Source organism: Gobius niger (genome assembly GCF_951799975.1).
Source record: "Gobius niger genome assembly, chromosome: 17".
In the NCBI taxonomy this organism is placed as follows: Eukaryota; Metazoa; Chordata; class Actinopteri; order Gobiiformes; family Gobiidae; genus Gobius; species Gobius niger.
Genome location: NC_136868.1, coordinates 22923253 through 22949661, shown reverse-complemented (window position 1 = coordinate 22949661; position 26409 = coordinate 22923253). Strand labels below are relative to the sequence as shown.

The 26409-nt window shown below is 41.4% G+C and overlaps 1 long non-coding RNA gene across 1 annotated transcript; it reads left to right on the top strand.

Moving 5' to 3' along the window:
* The first annotated feature begins 16248 nt into the window (after window positions 1–16248).
* Window positions 16249–25992, top strand: LOC306977298. Its single transcript, XR_013793828.1, has 3 exons — window positions 16249–16305; window positions 16847–16992; window positions 25860–25992. It is a non-coding gene; the product is annotated as an uncharacterized lncRNA (long non-coding RNA).
* Window positions 25993–26409: the final 417 nt, after the last annotated feature.

Genomic DNA, 26409 nt, shown 5'->3' with positions numbered 1-26409 from the left:
GTTGTGAAGAGGGTCAGTATTGGAAATATTTTTTCTATTGAAAACAAAACTGAACACAATTTAGTGCTGCCTGCCATTAATATGAAATTATATTACACTCCATGCTTTTACATTGAAATGGCTTTTGTATGGAGGGTAAACTCTTTCTGCACTCAGGCTACCATATAAAATGATTACAAGATGTCGCCGTAGGATAAATATGTTTTTAACCCACTGACCCACTGTAAAATGTACATAAAAGATTATTTCAAAATGCAAATAATGGCTTCATCTTTGAGTTCTGCACACTTTCAAATAAAGCAAATGTTTTTATGGATGGCATTGAAGCACCCGCTGAACTGTGAGATTTCCGTTGTCCATACGCAGACTATATAATGGCTGTTGGCATAGAGGAGTTAAAGTTACAGAGAGCTCCCCATGCAGCCTGCCAGGGGCCCATGGATGCTGTGAAATGAACAAACCACGATGAACATAATTTAGGCACTGATTACAGAATTATTGGGGAATCCAAGCTTTTAATGTAATCTGTTAAAACACTTGGTGGTGTTTTATTCAGCGCTTCACGGTGAACAACTAGAAAAAGACTAATCCGGTTGAAAAGAACAAGTCCTTGAGGTTGGCATCCTCTGGGAGACAGAATTGCGATGGGGTCAACTTGAAAGTAAAATGAGCAAATGAGCACTTTACCAAAACTATTCTACATTACTGCTGTCATATGTAATTGGAAATCTCCATATTTTCATAAAGCAATCATGACATTAAGCCCCTTATTTCCACATGATCTTGTAACTCCCATTTAATAATTCCCTGCCAGATGTTTTATATGGCCACATCTGTACGAGCTATACTGGTCCCAGGAGTGATGTGTTATATTATTGGACCAAGCGTAAAATGACTTTCCGTCATGCTCTCTTATCATCAGTTCTAGATCCAGCAGCCTCAGACAGAGTCGTTCGTAGCTTTGTGGCAAACCTGAACAAAAATCAGTTAGGGGGCCCCCGTATTTCTGTATTTACCTGTAACTCCATTTCCACATAACAAATAAAGAAGTATTGCAGTCATAGTATATCACAAAATCACAGGTCTTCCATCTGATTGAAATGTACACTTTTTTGGCTAACAGCTTAAAGGGGCTAGATGCAAATTTGCTATTTTATGCTCACTACTGCCACCTCAGGTCATATGTGTAACTGCACCTTCTATATTAAGCTCGTGCATGACGGCAATTCGGACCCGAAGTGACACCTTTTTGAGTGACAGTGCAGGATTTTAGAGTCAGTTGTGGTGAACAGGTCTGGGCTCATTCTACACATTAGGACAGAGCTGGAACACGGAGGGTGAAGTCATAATTTTAACATTGCTATGTTCAAATTATATTATAAGTGAATAAGTATCCCAGTGTGTTCAGTTAGGAGTATGACGTATATTCTTCCTACACTACATGGGAGGTATTTGTAACCTATAGGACGAGGAATGTGTTTTTCTATCTTAAGGCCTCACACATAGCTGTCCTGTCACCATGACAGTGACTGATACGGGGCCTCACAGACAGACGGTCTGTCTCAACTAACCTCACAGAGAATAACTTAGAATACTTAGAATTTGGGCCAGCCTATCATGTTTAAGGATACGCCATGAACATACCTCATTTGCATACTAGGATAAAAAACCCATGTCTATCGTTGTTCGTTGTGAACATGTCCTATACTCTTCACCACAGTAAATATCTTTCTTAATCCACGCCATTGTCTCCAGTTGTTCTTCACACCTCATGATTGCAGAGGGGGAGGAAAATACAGAACCAGGAAAATTCAGAACCAGGTTGAAATGGTTGTGTAAATAGCATGAGTATATTGCAATAATCAAATTGTCCAATATCACTTTTTTTTCTCGTATTGTGAGAATGAGATTTTCTAAACTCGTGTGATTGAAGCAAGTAACCCAACAGAATTAAGTTGTACTTTATCCATCTCTGTAGAGAAATCTGTTCTCTGCATTTGACCCATCCTCAATGTCGCTGGGCGACCTGGAGGAGCAGTGAGCTGTCAGCATGGGCACTGGGGACCCATCTCCATGATGTGGAGCTAGGCTGGTGGTCAGAAACACCTGGCTGGAGAATTAACCTATAGCACATGTTTTTTACCATTAACCAGACACGGGGAGAACATGCACACTCCACACAGAAAGACCCCGTCCAGGTGGGAATCAACCCCGGAACCTAAGAGCTGTGAGGCACGAGGGGATCTATGCCATTGAACTCCATCAGATAGAAGCCAGAATTCTTCTAAAACAGTGGTTTCCAAACTTTTTTCACTGAGGGCCACAAACAGATAATTATACAAACAACTGGGCCGCACTCGGTAGAGGTCAGATATATAACTTCACCTCTATTGTATTAAATTCAGCAAATAAAATAAAATGTTAACTATGCTCACAGTGTTTCCTACAGATTTCAAGGGGACTGTGGTGGGAGAGAGCGCCCCAGTGAGATTTTTCTTTTTATTTAGATACGTTTAAACAAATAATAACTATTTTTGGCTATTTGCTGCTATGAAAAGAATAATTTCTGGTCAGTATACACAGGGTACAGCTTTTTTTTTAGTACAAACTAGTGCATTAGTGGGAAACCCTGATGCTTTTTAGTTGAACATGCTTAAGGTAAAAAAAAGAAAAACAGCCTTCATCACAGCTTTCTATTTCCACATTTCGACAGAAATGTGATGATAAAGTGACCATAATCCACTAAAGATATATGAAACATGGAATCTACATAAATGTGAAGCCACTGTGGACCACCCAGTGATGTGGGCCTGTCGTTTATTTAGCCAGCTGCTTCAAAACAAGGTAAATCTGAACTCAATTTTTGATTAGTTCTTGTCTTTTTTTCTCCCTCCCTGCAGTCACACAAGTGTACACAACGCACAAATAAATATCATCTCCCAGTCGAAGCTAATCAGTGGAATGACGTTTTTCCCCCCAATAAGTGGATTTAATGGGTATCCTCTGCAATGCTGGTGATTTATGCTACGAAGTTTTTACATAAAATCTTGATTAGTGCAGCTGCAAGGACACTAATGACTTTAAAATGTTGTCACGCCAAATCTTGTCATTTCTGTGTGTCCCTGGAAACGCTCCCCCACCCCCCCTTTGGTTGAAAATGAGCAATTGCATCGAAAGCACCTTTCCATCTTTGTAAAAGTCTCTCTAGCCCCTGCAAAGAGAAGCACCTGTCTGTTATATCACGTCTGTTATCCAGGCAGCCATTCATGCTTGCTCTTCCATTCCGCTTCCCACACTCACCTCTTTCTTCGGATTCCTTTTAGCCATCCATCTGTGACAAACCTACACTTCCATCAAACAACTTTTAACTTTCAGGGACCTTTTTGACAAGCAAACGTCCGCAATTTTTTTTCTAATTTGTGATTCTACCCGTTAGTGTTCTGCCCTGTCACATCTCAAGCCCTTTTACTTGTCATAACTCTCTCTTTCTCTCTCGCTTTCAGGTGTCTAGACTATATTTGATTCCCCATGCTGTTGGTAAATTTAAAATGTCTAAGCTCGTCCAAATAGCTTGACACACGACTTTAGGGTGGCGCCTCTGAAAATGTGTTGGGTTTAAAGGCCTATTTTATGTCAAAGCTAGATTACTCATCACATGCCAGCACGAAGCTTAAAAAGAAGACAGGGATTTTTCCCATTTGTTTTGAAATGATATAGCAAGAAATGACTTAAAGGGATATTTTCAGGATTTTTAACATAGGGCCTCATTTCCTAGAGTGTTGTTCATTTCTGGAGATTATTATTATTATATTTTTTAAATTCATGCAGTCCTTATATTTGAATAGTTTAGTGGTGCTAGGCTAGTGCTAGGCTAGTGCATGTCTATGGTAACTAGTAGCCTGCGTTAAAAACAGTCTGAGCACAGTGCACCTGAGGCAAATCACTTATAACACCAGACTACCAATAATATTTTTTGAAATATATCCATTTTACATTTTAAAGAACTTATATTTGAGCAGCTTCCTGGTTGTAAGCTACGCAGCGGTGGAGTGATCTGCTGGGTTACCGGGTCTACAGTAGTTTGTTTACCTGCGGCCGGCATTATACACGTGGAATTCACAAAGGAGCTTTCTACAAATCAGATATGGCAACGTTTGGAGGACAACCCAATGATTTTGAAGAGGTTTTTAATGCAGGCTATTAGTTACCATAGACTTGTGTAGCGGACAGTAGGGGGCTCCCTCCCGAAAATATTTGGTGAGGCCGCTTCCTGCCTAATGGCGGAAGCCGCCTCTTTAAATCTCCCCCGCGCCTGGCACTCATTCTCCACGGCTGCTGGCTGGTGACAGGTGTGTTTTTAACTTCTCCCCTCGGTTTTAGTATTTTAATGTTCATTTATCTTTCTGGTTTTAGAGCTTTTTAACGTACTCCGCTGGCGGCTATTTCCCCCCGTTTTTAGAGCAGTTTAAGGTGGGACAAGCGTTTTAATATTTTGTTTACATTCATTGTGTTTGGTTTTAACGTTTGTTTCCATTTTAATTGCAGATTTTAGCCTGCTACTGTTTTGTTTAGAGTTTGTTTTATTTTTGTTGAATTTGAGTTTATTTTTGCATTTTCGTTCCTTGCTTGGATGTGCTTGGGTGGGGGATTTGGCCCGTTTTCTCTGTTTTGCACTTTGGATTTTTGTGATTTAGTGTGTGTGTGTTTGTGGCGAGCACTTTCCGTTTTGTACCCCCTCTCAAGCCATTCATGTTTGGTTATTTTCTAACTTTTATTTGTGTTACAGATTCCCTTTGGTTCTGGCCCAGGGGCTGCAAGGTTTTATTTGTGATTTGCACTTTTAATATTGGCCATTTTAATATCAATTTTAGCAATAGAAATAAATACTTTTTGATAGTGAATCCCTGGTCCTTTTTGAATAAACTTTTAATGACATGTTTTAAAAGCACTGTCTCTGTCTCCCATTTTTACAAATCCGTATCTGCGTGTCCTTTGGTTTTATCCTGGTTTTATGTTTGGGTTAACTATTTTCAAAGTACCTCAGGCCCCAATCATCCCATCAACACTTGAATCCCCCCCAGAGGGACAACGAAAAGGATTTAATAAGGTAAACAAGTTACTTAGTTCTTCTTAAAGCAGTTGCAGTGGCTTGTAATAGAGTTTTTACCCTTATTTTAATTCTTTGAACGTCTTTGGTATATCTATCTTCCCTATAAATCTTCTCTGACCCTTTATTCCCATACGCCAAAGACAACCTCAAATGGACTGTGCATATATATTTTTTTTTATTGCTGGTTGAGTACAATCCTGCTTTATATTGTGTTATATTTGCAGAAAAAGCGTGATGGGCGATGGTAAACCCCCGAATTTGCACCAATGCTAAAAACGATTAGCTTGAAACAGGCTAATGTTGTGATCTCTACCGAGTGACGTATCCCTGTGAGGAATCACTTTTTTTTCTTTCTTTTTTTTGACGTTTGGGGTTTAAAAACAGGCGAAAATTAGGTACAGGGTCTCTTTCATCTTCAACTCCGGTGGATTGAATTTTACCTTCTCTCTTTTCTCACTCTCCTCCATCTCAGTCAAACATCCATTGATTTCTTTTCAGCCATCTTTAGAAAACACACTTTTGTATCTGAATTGTAAACTTGAAAAATACTACAAAAAGCAATACATTTTTCATACTGGGCTGAAGGTGTTTCATCGAGCTGCCGGCGGCAATGGTCCTGAAGAATTGAAAGCAATAATCTTGTATCAAAGCGTTGTATGTTGAGGCACTGTAAGATTTCTCACCACGCGCTCATGTTGTGCCAAGAACTTATGCATTTACTGGACCTCGGAAACTCAGAAAGACAGATGTTGGGCTTTGTCCTGACATCAGAGGAAGGAGAAAAAAAAAACGTTTTCAAACTTTTCCAAGATTTTCTTCTTATAACTTTTATAACAGATATAAACAGAATTTGATCGTTCAATTGATAAGCACAGTGTCTTCGTTGTATCTTCCCACGGCAGTCATAAACGTCTATACATCTGCTTATAAAGGAGGCACATGATTTAACTGCTTATGAAATACTACAGTCACTTTATTACTTTTATATATTTATCGCGTATCCAAGTAACACACTCCCACGCGTATTATGTAGGCGAATAGGTATGCCATATACTTGTCCATTTGTTTCAAGCTCTGAGAATTCAAAACTAGCAGAACAATTTCTCAATAATCAATGTCGATTGTCTTGCCAAACACTTTTGGGTTCCGACCCAAGTTGGACAAAGTTGGCACCATGATGGCCTTCCTGGCAACTTGACCAAAGCATCCAACTCTTGAATGCGCCGCACTAAATTGCGCTAACCTTGAAGCTTTTTTCTTATATTTATTCCCCCCCCCCCCCTCCTGTTTGAATTGGGCATCGCTTCTTCTATCCTCGCTCACAAAGCTCGCCTTGTCCCATTAGGCGTCAGTATGGTGTATGCCCGCCAACACCACCCACTAGCAGCTGATTAGGCCTGACAACCCCCCACTGCGGATGTCCAACCTTTTCAAAGCACTGAATGTGATAGCGGATGGAGAGATTGATAAATTCTCCACAGGTGTTCGGAGCAGGTAGTGCCGGGTGCAAAGTATATGTGAGGACCAAGCGAGGAGGTCAGGGGGTGCACAGTGGATAAGCAAAATTGTGACGATGAATTGAAAAGAAAGTTACAGATAAGTTGGATAAAAAAAATAAAAAAAACACTGGTCGCCCTTCACGTTGCCGCATACTAATAGACAAGGATGAGAATTGGTAGGTTATACTGTTCATGACATGATCAGCTCAGACAGTTCTTAGCATCTTCCCATTTGTCACTGCGGACTCCATGCGGGAATCCACACTTATTCAGCTTCTTCTAATATGCAAATACTACTTTTTTGTTTTTTCATGTCAGGTCATGTCTGTTTTGTATCCTACTGTGTCTAAGTCAGAGAGACCTTAGCTAACCCAACACTCTCATCATCGATTCCCTTTCAGAGGCCATCACAACACGTCTGACTGACCACCCAGTAGGAGCAGTCACTTTGGACAGAGCCCTGCATCCATGGAAGACATTCTTGTTGCTGCGTCAATAAAGGTATCTTTATAGGTTGTAGCAGTAATAGATAGCACAGAAGTAGCCAAATTGAGTGGTAGCCTTAATATTGGAGAAGTTGTCGTTGTGCTTGCAGTGGTATCAAGGTATCTATGAACATTTGCTCAAATAACTTTTGAAAAGTTTAGCTTCTCTTGACAAATGTTGTTGTTTTTCCAGGCGGGCTGTGTCACTAACTGTCTTAATGCTCTTTTAACTATAACATTGCCAACATTTTTCAGAGCCAGACACTCAAGCAAGTTTATGCTGATTGACTTTGTGCAAAAGATTTAGGATTTAAACAGTCTAAACACTGGGCTCTCAAAAACACAGCAATATAAACAAGCACAAATCAACATGACAGTTTTCCACTCAGCAGCTCTTCACTCTCACTAATATCATTTGCATAATTTTGACATCTTCTCACAAGATTGGCTACATCTGGGATACGGGGGCCAAAGGGAGAAGAGTAATTGGCGAAAACAAGCATTTTAGTTTTGGAGCACCGCTCTAGGCCCGTTTTTTGTCTGCACTGTGCAGGGAGGTACAGATTGTACATGAGCGATAGAATAGACCCGAGGAAAGGCAGAGGTAGAGGAACATCTGGGGTCTCTGGGAGTCTGTGGAGGTTCAAGTTCCCAGCTGTTAGACTGTCCCAGCTGCTTGCGCATGACCTTCGCTGTGCCAGAGCAAAGGCTCATGGGAGTGCGGCAAAAGTCTCGAGCTTGATTCATTGTTTTACTTTCCCAAAGTCCCTCTACTGAATGATATTGATAATGAAACACAGAGACAGTCGCATCAGAGCTTCAGTCACAGTGGACCTATGCATATTTCCCTTTTTAGTCGCTCTTGTTTGTGGCATGCTCATTGTAGTATTAGTAGCTTTTGAAGTATGTCCCTTGTACGCGCCTCATGTTTTCCTTTCCATATTTTGACACACTGTATATTATAAAGAAATAAGCCACAATGCCTATCTCAATATCAGTGATGTTTACCTGCTATCCAGAGCACAAAGGTAAGTATTAAAAAGATAAAAAGTAAGAAAAAAAAGGGTGCAGCAAACTCCTAAAAGCAAATGTGCCGAAATCAATCTGCATCCATCAGTCCTGCATATGGCAGCAGACCCCTGGCCCTCTCGAAACAGCCGGGTGGTTCGTTTAAAGGATGTGCCGGCTCTCACACAATGGCGCGCCTTTGAGATGACCCTGACTTCTAACAGGTGCTTGGGGTTAGCGCGGTGCCATCGATAACGTTATGGCACCACTTGACATTATTTTCCAGGGTCTGCCTCTCTCTCGGCCTCTCTCTCCGGAGGGTCCTGCGTGGAGCGCGTGTACATGAAGCAAGCACCGCCGATGCATCATGCACACAGGCTCGGTCAATGATGTGAGCGCGCGCCATTCATCCGTCATGCGGCAGAGAACAGGGCGGCTGGTCAGAGGCTCGGTGCCGCACGGAAACAGCAGCGAGCACCACCGCCTCACAGGAAGAATGGCCTGGCGGGGTCTTTCTGCGGTTTCCTCCGGGGGCTTCGGTTTCCCCCGACCATTGATCACATGTACGATAGGCCAGAAAGTGTGAGACAGGTGATCAAGATGGGGTTGAAATTGCTACCTAATATGGGCACAAAGCATTATAGCCACACTAAAAACCTGAGTGTGTTTGTTTATGATTGTCCTCCATAGATATTTTCCACATTTGTTTGAGTTTAGATTCTTTTGGAGGGGGTCAGTCGGGTACAATGCACCGATGGGATCTGTTGGCTCTGGTGCACTCTTCACTTCAGCTGCTTTGCTTCCACAGCGCTGGCATCTGAGGGGCGCTGGCACGTGCACACTTTCACTGTTGTTGTTGTTGTTGTCGTCAGCAATTAGGTTAATGGAGCAAAATCTAAAATCACTTCAGACCAGTGCCGCCATGAAAACCAAACGACAAGGACACACAGCTGTAGTTTCGGGACTCAAATGGGACGAAGCAGGTAAAACATTCATGTGCCATTGGTTAGTATTAGACTGTAGGATGCAATAATTAAATATCCAACAGGGGAATTTGATATTGGATTGTGTCACTTGACAGCGTCCGCCATAGTGTGTCTAAACAGAGAAAAGAAAGAAAAGTTTGTTAAATGCTCAGCTGTATTTCTTACTCACAAATAAGTAAGTAAGTGCTTTATTTGTCATTGTACAAGTGTACAACGAAATAGTGTTCGGCTGTTAGTCCTGAGCCCCTGCGACTGAGCCGCGCCGCCACTGTGGGTAAACCTGACGGGCGTGTTTTTGGAGGGTGAGGAAACCGTAGCACCCAGAGGAAACTTGGCTGACGGCCTTCAGTCTCCTCGGATCCTCTAAAACATTGCAGCGCCTCCTTCCTGGGCTTATCCATGCTTCAGAGCGTGGTGTCCTGCACTGGTCAGCTGCATCTCCTCCTTCCTCTGCCCCGCAACAGTTTTTCACCATCTTCTGAGAGGGATTAGCAGTTACCCTGTTTTATTGTCCAGTGAGCGTCCATTAGCCAGAACAATAGAAGGCATGTGTGGCTTAGCTGTGAGTCTCACCCGGATACCTCCTAGTTTGTCCCTTTTTTGTTTCTTGCAGCTCCTCTTGTGACACCCCCACTGTGCTGCAGGTGTAGGGGGCTCAACAACAAGCACATATTTAAATTGTGATATTACAACTATGCCTAAAATGCTTTTGAGCCTCAGAAGTCCATAAAAAGCAGTTTGTTTGGAGCTGACTGCCTTGTGTTTCCCATTGGCGTTGCATTGGTTTCCGTATAAACCATTTTAAATTTAACGGTCTGGAGAATGTGGTGGTATGTGCACTATCTCAGTTCCAGCAATTCAGCTTCAAACTTCCTCATTCATAATATATAACAAAGATAAAGTCATGGTTGCATGGCTACTCGATATCAACTGTACACAAACCGACTATTGTTCTGTGCATTTCCTGTTTGTTATCTGTGCCTTGAGCATCTGTGCCGTTTCCAATATCACACGCAGTCATTCCCATTAATTGACTGTTTTGAAGTAGAGAGATAAGAGTCCTTGGATGGCCATATTGTGAGGAAGCAGCTGCCAGCTGTATTGTACACCCACAACAGTCCAGTAGGCTCTTTATTAACAAGTCTCTTTCCCAGTGTTTCTGAGGTATCACTTCTGATGAGATTGGTCCTTTGATTCCACATGCGTCGTTTCATCTGCCATTCAGCGTGTATAGACTTGAAATAGGGGAAAGCAAATTAATTGCACATGCATATTATGGTTTGCTTTGTGTCTTTTCTCAAAGAAAGAAAACAAATACTTTTTAATTATGCAATTAATTGAATTCTAAAGTGAAGCATGATTGCAGTATATCAGACTCATTTTTCTGTTTTTTATCCAAACTTATTTATAATAATTAGGGTCGGCCAAGACGTCCACTCTCTGCTTCATGTGCTCTCCCTGTTTCTTGTTTATACAAATAAGTAAAAAGCAGTCTGAATTATGTGTGAATAAAAACATAGTTTCAAGACTGAAGTGAGATAATTATCGCTGTGAGGACTGCCTCGGTTTGACTCTGTGAGGAATCTAATTGTTTTTTCTTTTTTCCTTTTTTTAATAATTGAGGCACATTATCTTGTCATGGTAAGAGAGCGGGCCTGGAATGATGCGCGGTGATGATGTCTCTTACTGTTGGAGAATGTGTGGGTAATTAGTGGATTAGCTGAAGAGCACTAATGAAATGTGCAAAGGAAAGCAGTGATGATGACACATACAACAATGGAGCGCGCACCAAATATGAACTCCCAGGCAGGGAATAGACTGCCACACAATGGCACCAATATGAGGATTATTTTGGTTAGAATGGGGGGAAGAAAAGATTTGCGTTTAAGAATATACAGTACTACAAACGCCTAAGCATTTATTCTCATACAGCAAGCATATCTTTATTGTACTAATTTATATATATTTTTGCTTGGCTTCGAGATTGCGTTTGAACTGAAGTAACCGTCATGCTTAACTCAGTTTTGTCTCCACTTGTATTGCACTTGTGGCTGTTTGAGATTGGACTCCTAAGTATTTCTAACCTTTGATTGGTTTCTGGCTTTGTATTTATTTTCATATATTTTAATGTTTTCTCGTTTGACAGGCCAAGCTTTGACTTTCATTATCACTCAAACAGCACACAGAAGATTTGGAAGAATTTTCCAACGGTCCTCTGCATTTTCAAATGATTAAAGTGACACTGCGGTATATTCTTTAGGCTTGCGAGTTTGTATTAATCATAACATAAACACCCATTCAGAATATGGAAATTGATCGATCCATCACATGCAAAACGAACAGAGATGTAATTACTGGTAGCTGGCTGTAGGTGATGGTTTTGTGGACAGGATGATGAATCGCATGCGGCGTAACAACCCTTTAAGTGCTGTTTGCTCAACAAGGCTACAGTAAACACGATTTACATCCCCGTTCGGTCGGAGCCGGATTCGGTGGGGCCAGTTTATAATTGAGTCCAGCGGTGCGTGAACTTTCTACAGCTGCAATCTGTCTTAGAATTTCTGTCCCGTTCTTTTGTGGACGCTGCCACTCGCCACCTCCGCTGTGCCCAAAAGTGCCGGATCTTGATGAAGGGAGAATGTAATTATGAGTGTGGTGCTCGGAGGCCGCTGGCAGGATCTTTACATGGTTCAGTGGGCCGCGCACTCTCCTGCCGCATGTCAACATTCACGTTCGTTCAAGGGCAATTATTGCAGCCCTCACTCAACATGCTCTCCATTTCCCTGAATGTCAAACACGGCTCACCCACCGCTCATGTACCGGCAATACACAAAGATTGCTTATTGGGGACATGAAATCTGGCTTTTCTTTCACTGTGAAAAAATGAAAAAAGAGGTCGGTGGAATGCCTGTTATCGACTATGGAGATGTGTATGAATGCTCCTGTGCAGTGTCTTACTTAGGGCAGTGTGCATCGCGGAGTGCTGCGCTTCCTAACCAACTGTAAGCCTCTTACATCGACTCTCTCATTGGTTTGTTTTTATTTTTGCTTGTTTATCTTGGCTTTACGTGCTTGTTCTCGTGAGAATGTTTATTTATCTTCTACATATGAAGCGTGCAGGTCCGGGGTTTGATTCTGCCTATCTCAAAAGTGTCTCAAAAGGTTAAAGCAGTACTAAGTAACTCTTCCCCCTAGAGGCCATTTTTAACTTATTAATTGTTACTACGCTGACAGGAAAGGCGAAGGGAGAGAGGGTTACTGTGCATTCAATTATACAATGGAAAAAAAAAAATTCACTCAAACTTTGCTGTAAATACTGTTTAAAGTGACGCTAGCCCGCAGTTAGCTTTGCCCGTTAGCCTGTTAGCTTCTTCTTCGTGATTCCATTAGTGTGTATTGCTTTCTCCGGACCAGTGGCAGTCAAGTTGCAAACATGGTTTTCTGTCCAGAGACACCAGGGGGAGATGAAAGACCCTCCAATCATCCCATAAACACTTGTACTACCCCCACAGGGACTACGAAAAGGATTTATTAAGGTAAACATGTTACTTAGTACTGCTTTAAACACGTCAACGAAGTTAATTAAGCCATGTCTGCTTTAAAACTACAGCCTGCTGTATTCTTAGACATGCTGCACGGCGCCACCAGCCACTTCCCTCTTCACCGTTCGGATTCACGGGCCAGTGCGGTGGGAGGCTCGGCGGAAGAACACCAGGCTATTTTCAGAGTGTGAAGTTGTGGGAGCAGCAATAACATGTCGTGCGCAGCCTCCGCCGCACGTCCTGTTTATCGTCGGTCTGAAAGTGCATTTATTACTACACAGATTCAGATTCGTGTACTATCCTGCTGAAATGACGCGCATTTCATAATGAAGTGGGGCTTCCTTCAAGAGCCCTAGAGGAGAGTGGAGGACCTAATGGCAACTGTGGTGTTTTATAAATGAATAAATTGGAAGATTATTATGCCTTGTCTGCTTGAAAAGTGTTCGTTATTATTTGTGCGATTGTAATGTCGCAATTATACTTATGTGCTAATTACGGCTGAAAAATGCCGGCGCCAGAACATTGAGTAGTTCTCACTCAAGTTATTCACTAGCAAGAACCACGGCACTACAGAAGGTGCAATTAAGTATTAAAGGTGAGATGATAATGATGATGGTGATCGCTGGGTGAGATTGTGTGTGGGGGTTCCAGAAATTAAAACACATTCTTTTGTTTATAGAATAAGTCTGGATCAAGCTACTTCTTGATTACATCTAAACCTGGATTAAACTAGGACAATGTCAGGTCTCAGACAGAACAATAGGGGCCAAAGCTTCCAACTAAAATCCCGACCATGGCACACCGATTCTTTGTAGAACTCAGCTACTGTTTTAAATCGGGACAGTGGACTGAGACATGCTTGCAAACTGAAGCTAATGTATTGTTAAAGGAATAGGCCACCGTTTATAAATACTGAGATATGTTCTTGCCTTAGCTTAGACGAGTTGATATGTAGCTGTCTGGTCTTTACCCGCGCCCTCAGTCACATAAACAGAGCACAGACGGCGTTAGCATGTAGCGTCTCCACTTCTCATCTATGGATCCAAACGGAGGTGAAGTTAGCAGCGACCGAGCTCTTCCACGTTTTCCCTATTTAAATATGGTTGCATGAGCCTGTACACGATCCAAGTATAGTCACACAATCTTGAACATTTTTGCTAAGCGGATAAAAAGGGAACTATATTGCTAGTAATATCACTATGCCTATGCCACTATATTGCAAGGCAGAGTAATATTACCACGCCTTGTAATATAGTTCCCCTTTTTATCCGCTTAGAAAATCAATATGTTTAATTTTGTGTGACGATACTTGGATCATGTACAGGCTCATATAACCATATTTAAATAGGGAGAACGTGGAAGAGCTCGGTCACTTCTAACTTTACCTCCGTTTGGATCCATACAGTAGATGAGAAGGGTAGAGGCTATGCTAACGCCGTCTGTGGTCTGTTTACGTGACTGAGCACATGTGTAAAGACCAGACAGCTACACATGAACTCATCTAAACTAAGGTAAGAACTTATCGCAGTGTTTTGAAACAGTGGCCTAATCCTATAAATAAAATGCCATCACATTATAAAATTGATTCTCCCAGCATCAGGACAGAAGCAAGGACTCATATTTACTGTGATTCAAGAACTACCCAGAAGGTTTGGCTGGAATGAAGCCAGTTCTTCCCATATAGGGCAGCTTTACCTTTAGATACTGTATATAATTATATATATATATATATATATATATATCGCACCATTTTCTAATTCGCTGTTTTTTTAATACTTCATTGATGTCTGGTCGTCATTCTCCACACTGATGAGAACAAATTATGAGATCTTCAAATACAGATGTGATGCTATTGATAGTTATCACACAACTCCCTCAAAAGATCCCACTCAAATATTCAGATTTGTTTCTCGAAATAGCTCGTGTCCAAAAGCAGCTGCTTTTTCCCCAATGACAACTCCCAAACAATGGCTTTAAAAGCTGCTTGTCTTGTTCAAGGCAAAGAACATGGAATAAGGATATCTTCAGAGTGGAGCCGGGGGATGTCTGTCTCTCTCTTTCCTTTCTATCGTTGTGCTGCGTGACCGCGAGGGGGTTTCTGAGCACAACAACAGCTAGCGGAGCGAGTGTGCGCTACAGGCCAAACAACGAGGAGGAAACAGCACTCAATGGAAGGCATTGGATTAGAGCGGCTGATTGTGCCTCAGAGCAGGAGCAGTCAGAGAGAAAACTGGAGTATTGAGGAAAATTAGTTTGTAGTAAAAATGTTCTCGCCAATGCCAAGTTCCAGTGCCCGGCTGTGCATTGTACTGTGCACTTGATTTATAGATGTTTAGTGTCACAAACAGAAAAAGGCTGAGTCTTATATAATTGACTCTGTGCATAACGTTAAAATCAAGCAGTAGCTTCACAGCCCACACAGTGATTTCCAGTTTCGATCCAGCGCACCAGAATAAAAGCACACAGATTGTCTCATTCAGTAGTTCAGCAGGTACTTGCTACATTACAAGAATATAATTAAACACACAAATGTTAACTGCCACTGTAACGCTAACGTCCGCTCTGACTTTATTCAGTGACAACGATAAAAACGAGGGGACGCTAAGCAGCATTTTTACAATAAGGACAAGTCTTTTCAGAGCCAGGTTTCCACTTGTTGCAGCGTGAGCAGATAGACAGTGGATTTGAAAGGATAAACTCGATAAGCACTTAAATAATTGGAAAGATGCATGAATAAACAAGTAGGCTAATACGTTTGTTAAATGGTGACGTCACAGCTCTAGTCCCGGGTCTGCAGATGTGCGGTGCTGGAGGTGCGGCGTTTTTTGGCTAATGAGTCTGAGAAATAAGTAGGTTCAGTAACTCTCCGTTGAGTTTCAGAAATATTGATGGTTGTTTTAAAGAGTTTTTTATGTTTTTTTTCTCAATCATACTTAACAAACGTATACAGCGATAGCTTAAAGTTTAGACATTTGCGCTAGCAGCAGAGCTAAAGTTAGCATTTGACCTCTTGTACAAAAACAACAGACCTTAGAAAGGTTCCATGTTATCACCGATCCATGGGGCAAAGGGGCAAAAAATGCAGAGCGAGGATGGGCCAAATCTCCCCAAAAATATTATTCTTTCAGTTGAGAGATTAAATGCGAAGAAAGTTGAACTAATAAATGAGACGGTGCTTTTATTCTGGCGTGCCGGACCTGAACCGGAAATCACTGTATGGGCTGTGGCGCTAACGTTAGCTTGATTCTGACGTCATGCACAGAGTCAATTGTCTGTGTCCCCATGAGGTCAATATGCTCAAATCGAACACTGATTTTACTGATAACAATTGTGCTGATTATTCATTCACAATCACCAACATAGTCTGCGTGATGTTAAAGTTGTTGATGTGTCAATTTTGTTGTTTGTTGGTATTTTGGCATTTCCCCAGCACCTGTCCCGAACCAGGTCCAATTTAGTGCCAGTGTGGGTCTCCATGAGATAAAGGTCAGTGAATGAATTCCGTTTATTCTGAAATTTATGTTCGTGTCCTCGACATGCACTGTTAGTTTGTCATTAGAACTGTTAAATACTTGTGCATTGTGTTTTTTTCTTTGTTTAGTTTGTGTTTGTTTATGTCTTCGAGTATCTGCCCTCAGACTTGGCATGCCCCAGCTGCTGTTGGCCAGCTCCACAGTTGAGCAATGATCTTATCACAGCTCCAGAACCGTGATGCTCTCTGACCTCTGCGTGACCCCTGTGGCACCTGCAGGCTGAGGTGTAATGGAGCCACACTGGGACATGAAAGGCCGTACAATGGACTGATGTGGAACATGTGCAGTTCATTTGTGAGCATCCGTGGTATGTCATCTTTAAGACGGAACTGAACAACGGAGTCATTGCTATAAATTGACAGCAACACTGCCAGTGAAAGGTTAGCTTGGAAAATTGCAGGACTATGAGACAAGCGATGTCATTTATACACCGAACCCTTTCTATAAATGTATGTTTAATCGAGCTTGACCCAGTGCGCCAAATGGTTATTCGCTGTTGCAAAAAGTTACTCGATGCCAGAGTTGTATTTTATTCTTTCTAATTTCAGTACCTCTGTCATTATTTGGTAGATTTACATAAAAATGTAGTTCAGACTACTTACTGCAGCCCTCTTAAATACCTAGTGACCTATAAAAGCCCAACTGTGAGAGTCTGTAATTGATCAATATTTTTTTCCTGGCAGCCCAAAAGTGTCCCACGAGGAAACACCTTGACTCTCCCGACTACTCAGCCGCCCACCACTGCTAAAAACCCATATGAATCAAACAGCGATGAATTTCTGGACCCTAACCTCAGACTCTTATCGACCTAATCCTTCATTGCATTGAGGTGAGAACATTCTGTGTGGCTGTTCTTAAAAAAAAGGAAAAAAGAAAAAAAAGTCTAGAACTGTATTTTCTCAAAATCTGCAAACTTTTATTTCTTCCCGTCTCCTTCTCTACACTACTCTACCTGGAGTGGGATTTGAAAGATTCCTCCCCCTCACCACTCACCATACTTGCCTGCATGTACCAAACCTACGACTAGTCACTACACCAGTGCCCACCAAACCCTCTCACGCCATGCTATCGCGAGTAATTGTCATAACATACACCCACCCTCTTCACTTGCCACTTGTCTTGAACCGAGACCACTGGCTTCCTCTGACTCCAATAGAGGAGGTATGAGGAAGTTGGTTCTTGCTGACTTCAACAACCATGTGAGCCTCAATGCACAACCTGTCTGCCAGAAATAGAATCACAGTCAGTGCTGGAGGCTGCTGCAAGTCTTGTGGAAATACAGATGATGGAACCACATCCATATTAAATCTCAACTTTCAATGACAAAAACTTCAAAATGTGTTACCTTACCCCTTACGTAATTAGAGAGATAATGCTAGTTTATTGCTTTGGAAAAAGAAGCCATAGTCCCTATCGATTTGAGCGATTGTAGCCACCTTGACAGCTTGTCAAGTTGTTGCTGATTCAGCAGCTCAGAGGTCTCTTTAGCTCATATTGGCAGATAGGGCTTAAGACACCTGACTCAGGTACTGCATTGAACATCACGAGCATTCGGTGCCTTGTAGCCATGAATTCTAATTGTGTCACTGCTATGTCGTGAGCACAAGTTTTTAGTGAAGACAAAGTATGACGCTGGTGACAAACTTTCCTTAAATCTTTGTGTAAGGGACAGTGAAGTGAGTCATTTACCCCACAGAGACTGAAGATGACTGCACAAGTGTGTACGTACGTAGCCAGTTTCACCTCCTTCTTGGTGTGTAGACAGTTTCTTGTCAGACTAAATGGATCACTTTAGAATGCGCCATTGCTGCTAATGAGTTTCTTTTGGTACTGCTTGCGATCTGGTCTGAAGCTAAACAAGAAAAACATTCACTTACTTTTATTAATTTGTGTGTTTGTCGAGTCTGAATCCTGGTCTCAACCCTCCAACTTGTGCAGTTTGAAAGCAATGTTAATGTTATGCTAATTATGGATTCTTGCTTTAGTCTGTGATTAATGTGTTGATGAAATAATGGTGAGCACTCTCACCCTGCAATAAAAAGGTCCAAGTTTGCTTTCCTTGTGTCGGTCGCCACTGCTCCAGACAGTTTCCTCTACAACAAATGGGTCAACGACGGTAACAGCGTTTTCTTATGTATTAACTTTAATCACAAAGATATTCGCTGGTCCAGTCCATGTTAAACTTAACTTAATGTCTCTCATGCTCCATCGGGGCGGTGGTTATCACTCATGCCTCACAGAAAGAAGGTCCCAGGTTCGATTCCCACCTGGGGGGGCCTTTCTAAGTGGAGTTTACATGTTCTGAAAGAAAGAAAGAGAAAAAAAAAGAGAAACATGACCTCTCTCTCCTATGACTCTCTCCATTTTTCCTCATTTTACTTTTAGTTGCTCCCTCATTTGCACAACTAATCCGGTCCGGTCCCTGTAAGCCCTATGCACTCTTGTTAATATTGTGAGTAAGGCTTGAATTGAAAGATTGGCCTGAGCGTTTCTTTGTGTTTGTGCATAGCTCTGAAGTCGTGGGGTGTCTAGGGTGTGCCCAGGGCAAATAATATAGAAATTCTAAAAGCAGGAGGCAGTACTACCTCTCCGGCGGGTTACAGGTGAATGCTGGAGGATGATGCACGCACTTGTCAACGCTGTTGTTATTACAATACACAAGGAATTATGTCCCACTAACATGAAGAACACATTACAACTACTGGACTAGAACATCTAAGACTGGTGCTTCCGGATCACACATTGCTCTTGACAGGTCGTCCTCAAAAAGTGCAGAGGATAAGTTTTCCTATGGGGACAATAAACTTAAAGCAACAAGCAATATTTATTTATTGTGAGGTTAAAGGGACTATAGGGAGTTTAAACATGTTAAAATTAAGTATTTTCCTCCCCCTACATGTTCCAGCCATGTCCTAATGTGTAGAATGAGCCCAGACCTGTTCACCACAACTGCCTCTAAAATCCTGCACTGCACTCAAAAAGGTGTCACTTCGGCCCGAATTGCCGTCATGCACGAGCTTAATATAGAAGGTGCAGTTACACATATGGCCTGAGGTGGCAGTAGTGAGTATACAATGGCCAACTTGCATCCAGCCCCTTTAAGTTGACAAAAAAAGAAACAAAAAACAATACAGAGAAATTAGATTTATATTAAAAAGTATTTTGATCATCTACTTTTTTAGATATTACAAGAATACTGTCACATCGTCAGGGTTCTTTGTAATTCCATTCATATTATGCCATTGCAAAAGATACATAGTTTTCAAAAACATTGATGAAATGCACCCACAGTCACACTTGTTGTTTTCAGCATCTTTGTCAAAATACTCAAAGGTTAATTGATCAAAACATTCTTTGAAAGACGCTCTAAGAAATCTGACTAAATTGTATTGTTGACGGCCGTTGGCATACAGTTGACAATAATTGGAATTTCAATTGTCATCAGGACAAGTTAATTAAGAAGAAGCATCTCACAAACGCCACTTGCTCACAGATTTGTTTTTTTTTTGTTGTTTATTTTTTAAAAGTATTTTCAAGGCAGGTAATGTCAAGCGATTATTAACTGCCATTGTGCAAGTTCCATTTTTTGAGCTGAAACTTTTTCTCACTGTGCTGTCCTCATGAGCGAGATGAGAGAAATGGGAAAATGATTTGCGGCGACCCCGTTTTGACATGTTTTCCAATCTAATTATACCTTAGTCGGTATGTGCACTCACACCAGACACTAACAGGCAACTCTCAACAATTTATTTGTGTTGGTGATCATCATTTCCGATAATTGTGGGTCTCCATTTGGCAGGAAAAGTGCTATAAAATGTGCCAACTGCTGTGAAATCTTTAATTGGTAATATACTTTTTTTTTTCATACTTTTTTTTTTTTGGCCCGTAGACTTTATTGGGCAGAACAGCGTAGCGTGAAACTGAGTGAAGCGCGGGGAGAAACATTCTGGCTCATTGCCCTGAACGTGTGCCGCAACCAAACCCCTTGGCCGACGCGCAACACTGTATATACTGTATATATATTATTCTTTTGAGCATTTAAGTGTTAGAGCAGATGCCCTTCTTGATGCAGCCCACACGAATGATCCGCACTTGAAAGAGTAGATTGAATGTTATGTTATTTATAGACAGTTACACATGCCAAAAGTGAAGTAAGTAAGAGCTTTATATGTCATTGTACAACTGGAAAACAAAATTGTGTTCAGGTGTTGGGTTATCCGCTGCGACTGAGGAATAGGGGGAAACCGGAGCACCTGGAGGAAATCCGGCTGGCTGCTTTCAGTGCATCCCTGAAACGGTGCACCGTCTCCTGGGTTTGTCCCTGTCCCAGTGTGATGTGCTGCACTGGTCAGCTCTTTCACCTCCTCCTTCTTCTTCCTCCTGCGCAGCTCCCTCCGCCCCACACGGTTCTATTGGTGCGTTCCATTTGTACTCGGAACTCGGAATTTCTGACTTCCCAGTGGGAAATTTCAACAGGAACGCCCCACTGTGTCGGATTTCCCACTGTGAAAGTCGGTTGATCCTCACAAGCTCCAAGTTGGGGAAAACAACATGGCGGCGCACGGTGTTAGCAGTAAACAAAAACAACCCACTAAAATATTTTGAGATTTCTTGTGTTCTTAACACTTTAGTTTAGTAGAGCGGTTAAGCATAAAAATTGTGCACTTTGTGAAGAAAGAATAACATTTCTACCAGTGTTATTACATATTATATGCATTAATTTCAGATGTGGAGGTAAGCTGGCTTTGACCTCTGAGGGCAGCCATCTTGGATTATTCAAAATGGCCACCGTAAAACTTATTTTCTCAATTTTTTAGCTTCTAATTGACCTCTAGTTTTGATCTTATTGTCAAAACCTACATTTTGAGGGGCAAGGAATCCGATAGAATCAAATTCCATAAGCTAGACCTGACCACAATGCTGTTTTACTCTTTAATAACAACTTTACTGACGTTCAACTAAGCATCATGGCACACTTTAACGCCATAAAATACAATTATAGGCAAGGCAAGGCAAATTTATTTGTACAACACATTTGTTTGTTTGTTTGTTTGTTTGTTTACTTTATTGTCCCCGTAGGGAAATGTGTCCTCTGCATTTAACCCATGCTTCGATGCCACTGGGGCGACCTGTAAGGAGCAGTGGGCGACAGCAGTGCCGCGCCCGGGGACCCATCTCCATGATGTGGAGCCAGGCTGATGGTCAGAATCACCTGACTGGAGGATTCACCTATTGCACATGTTTTTAGTGGTAGGGGAAACCGGAGTACCCGGAGGAAACCTATGCAGACACGGGGAGAACATGGAAACCCCACACAGAAAGGCCCCCGTCCTGGTGGGAATTGAACCCGGGACCTTCCAGCTGTGAAGTGGAGGCGCTAACTGTGCCGTCCCATTTCGTGCACAAGCAACTCAATGTGCCTCACAGCAACACCATAAACACAATAAAAACATAATAAAACTAAATCAGTACAACGCATAAAAATATATATGTGTCGTATTTCCTGTCTCTGGTCAGGACTCGAGCAGCAGCATTTTGGATAAACTGCAGTCGTCTAACAGCTCGTTTGGAAAGGCCTGTGAGCAGCCGTTACAATAGTCTGACCGACTGGAGACAAATGCATGAATTAATCTCTCCAAATCAGGTTTAGACACTAGTTTCTTATTTTAGCAATGTTTTTGAGGTGGTAATAGGCCGCTGATGTAATGGACTTAATATATCTGTATTCAGCTGGAGAAAGTTATTTTGCATCCACACACTAATCTGTTTAATACAATGATACAGTGAAACTACAGGCCCACGTTCACCCGCTGTCAGTTAAAAAATAGATCTGAGCATCATTTGCGTAATTGTGATGGAACATAGGGGTCCAGCAGAACTAAAGCTGTGAACGTGTCTGCATCTGTATTCAGCCTGATGTAATTAGTCATTAGAGGCTGTCTCAGTACTGTGACAGGGTCTAAAGCTCGACTGAAACACGGCAAAAACATTCCCAAGAATGACAGATTAGGTATAGATCGAAAATTATTCTTTTCTGTGGCATCAAGATAAACAGATATAAACAGATAAACGTTTAAGTGCAAAGTTCAGCTCAACTCTGATTGAAAGCCAACTCAAACAGATGTGTTATTTAAAGTAAAAATACTGTAGTGTGCGTGCTAATGCTGGCTTCAATCAGTCAAGGCTGCGACAGAAACTCTGACTGAGTCACACCTAAACTAGTGAAATAGGCTATTATTGGCAACTAGTGTTTGCATTTTAGTTTGAGAAATACTGTTACAGAATCACTGATATAACATGTTTATAATGCGTTTAAGCAAAAAATCAGTGCATCACTAATTTTATTAACACATACTATTAGCTTGTCCTCCTTGAAGCTTGCCAGCATATGGGGGTGGGCTCTATTGTATTGTTCATTTAAATGTTTTTGCCTCTCTTTAATGGACTGAGGATTTATAGTAAGCAATAATGCAAATTTGATCAGTGGGATTATATTTCTCCAGTGAGTTAATGTCATTTTTGGAGAAAAAAGCAATAAAGGTACTTTTTCGTTATTATTATGTAATATATACATACATACATATACATATTTAAAAAAATATACATGTATATATATATATATATATATATATATATATATATATATATTATATATATATATATATATTATATATATATTTAATTATGTATAATATGTGATAAAACTTTCATGCTTTCTTCATAAAAACGCACAATTGTGCATTTTTATGAAGCTTAACCGCTCTACTAGTTGTCCACCTTTGCTGCTCGTTGTCTGTCACTTAGCTCTTTGTGCATGAGTTGAGCCGCTGAGGATATAAAATGGACAGTTTGCTTTGAGATACTTATTGCTTTCGTACCTCACGGTCACTCTCTTAAAGGGACTATTCGGAGTTTAGAAATGTTAAAACTAAAACATGTCCTAATGGGTAGAATGAGCCCAGGCCTATTCACCACAACTGCCTCTAAAATCCTGCAACGTCACTCAAAAAGTTGTTATTTCGGGTCCGAAGTGCCGTCATGCATGAGCTTAATATAGAGACTGCAGTTACACGGAAGACCTGAGGTGGCAGTAGTGAGTATAAAACGACCAACTTGCATCTAGTCTCTTTAATGATTTGTAATATTATTAAATTATTATTAAATGATTCTTTGATGATGATTAAAATTTCCGACTTGACAACTGGATCGCTGGAACTCGGAAGAAACGAGTTTCCTCGCTCCGAGTTCCGACCTCCGAGGACAAATCTCCTCAAACCTCATTTTAAATCTCCTCATTTGTTCCTTTTTTGTTTCCTGTAGCACCTCTTGTGACGCCTCCACTGCGCTGCAGGTGTGGGGGGCTCTTGATGCCTCTTCAGTGTTTCAAAAGAAGACATTTGTAGGTCCACTGAACCCTTAAAAAACACGGCAAAGATGCACAAAAGTATCCAGTGAAACAATGTGGAGCACAGAAACTACAAATGCCGTTCAAAGAAAAAGGCAAGAGAGAGAGCCTACATTTTGTGTAAACCTCATTCTCTATTCAGAATAATAGAAAATGAGAATGAGTTTTAATGTTATCTTGCTTTTCATTTGTATTTCCTTTGCTTATAAAATACTGCAGCAACTATTTAGAGTGTAAATTATAGCCTTAATTCTGCAATACAAGCAATTTCAAAGGCAACACGCCCACAAAGGGATATATTCCATTTTCCAGCTTGCATTTGCTATTTAGCACTTATTTATCTTGTTAATGATATGTTTTTAACCACATTTATGTCCATTCCATAACACGTCCTCCTTTGAGCTTTAAATTGATAAGCAGCATGTGAATAATGCAGCCAAGAGGGCCCTGTTTTCTCCTGACAGGGACAGGAGTCATGAATTTATATAAGTTTGCAGAGCGGCGCATTGCTTGTGCCAGGTTTACCAGTCCGAGGCCAGCAGTAATTTTATGGGTTCATCCAAAGCTAGTGAGCTGTAAAATAGACTGTGGTGATAGCCCAAACACACATAATGGAAGTCCCTGTGTCTCCATAGAGCTTTGATGGACATCATATTGTGTGCTATCAATGACTGGGCCGTAAGTCTGGATCACAGATAGGACGAGTGGGGCTTGTGTGTTGGTTTATAGCTCCTACTGTGTGGTTTTATGTAGTGATGTAATGTGGATTACGAGAATTATAAAAGATGTTTGTAATAGATATACTAACTCAGTATGTCAGGTAGATGTTTGCGACTTAGTTCCCAGTGCTGATTCAGTGTTGATACTCGAGAGCATCTGAAGCTCTTTTACTGTCTTCGCTACGAGTGCACACTAAACACAAGCCCTAATATGGTCCAACATCAAGCCTCCAATTCCAACCCTAAATCTGAATCCCAACCCTAAAGGTGCCTACACACGTGTGGAAATGTGTGGTAACATGTGGTAACATGCATTAAACTACAGTGTTTTGAGTGGCTATGTTCAGCTGTTCAGAGCTGTTCACATTCAAGAAAATTGTATAAATCATCTGAATTTGGAGCAACATAACCACCTCTACTACGTCATAAAGAGACAAGTGAAACGAAAAGACTGTCTGAAAAGAGGAGGAAAAGCTTTATGACGATCAGCCCAGGCATACAGATGAGAGGAATTATACGCTTCAGTAAATTTGAAAACACCGGCGCAGATGCAATGAAGAATGCACTGGATTAAAAATATATTTTAAAGGGGATTTTATCATGACATGATCGCTGGTTAACGGACACTCCAAACCCACACATATTGAGATGATATCCGGGAGAGGCAGGAGGGATGAAAGTGGCGAGGTTTGCGTTAAAGGTCAAGTGTCAGAGAAAGGTAGTAAAACTATTCCACTGTCACCAAAGCACAAGCAAAGAATCAGGAAACTATTTTCATTCACATCTTAGTGCTTTCAGCAACAACACAGAGTTTAAAGTCAACACATATGAACGTCTAATTCCAAGCCTTTCAAGCGACCAAATAGAAGCGGTAGCACAATTCGTCCGATTAGGTGTGCACATACCTTTAGAAAAGCACATACTTTACATTTTTAACCAAATGCTTACCTGTTTTGTCGATTGGCGGTCGTTTTTTTGTGTCGGATTCTGTGAGAATGGTAACTATACATCGTGCTAAATGTTGAATGTTAACAATGCAAAGCTAGCTTATTAACACCAACTTTTTCCGACCTGGGCAATGGGTCATATGAGCCAATCGTATAAGACGATGCATCTCTTGTTTGGAAACATTTCGAAACCATCTACACTATAATCCATGGCATTTCCTTTTGAGTTGTATAAATGCTGTAAAGAGGGACAGCAAGGTGAAATGAATATAAAACTTGGCTATTATCAGGAGGTAGTTCTCACTCTGCATTAACCTGCATGAACACTGGGGTTTGGTTAGCACTCACGCAGACGGGGCCTTTCTGTGTGGAGTTTGTATGTTCTCCTCGTGTCTGTGAAGGTTCCCTCTGGGTACTCCAGTTTCCCCCCCCACTAAAAACATGTACAATTGGCCAGATTAAGAGAGAGTGTGTGTGAGAGTGCAAGTGGGGGGACAACGGATGGAAACTAGCTCATGGCTACAATTCGACACGGCGTATTTGCAATGTTAATTTACATGTGCATAGCTCCACAGCGCCTCCTGTTGGTTAATTCCTGACCGCTCCATGATGCTTTCTCCTAAAGGCACTCGAAACAGGGATGTCCCTCCTCAAAAGGAGCTCGTCTCAAGTGACCCAGACCGGTCTGCTCCAGCTGTCGAAATCCAGCTGTAGGCACCATGGGCTGACCACAGACTACAATGGATTTTCTCCCATCGGTGACACGCCCACTGGACCTGATGCTCTGGTGAGCTCGACAGTTAGGGGAGGTGAAGGTGTTAATCAATATTTATTGTTATTTATAATCATTTTCATCAATTATTTTTTCTTAACCAGATTTTTTTTGTTTTGTTGCTAAAAGTCAGATTATAAGTCTGCTCTAATTTAAGAATCCCTATTTTGGTCCCATAAAAAAACTATTTCACTGCTTGCATCATCATCATCATCATCTCCAGCATTGTCCATCCACGTGATGCAAGAGCACTGTCATGCCTGGCACTTTTGTGTTTTCATTGATCCTGGTTGGCTTTATGACCCTGATAACAGCCTTTTATAGACATCAAAACCATAACCGTCACGTGCCCCGCTCTCAGTCACCCGCCTACTCTGCATCTACACTGTAATCCCTTGCTCAT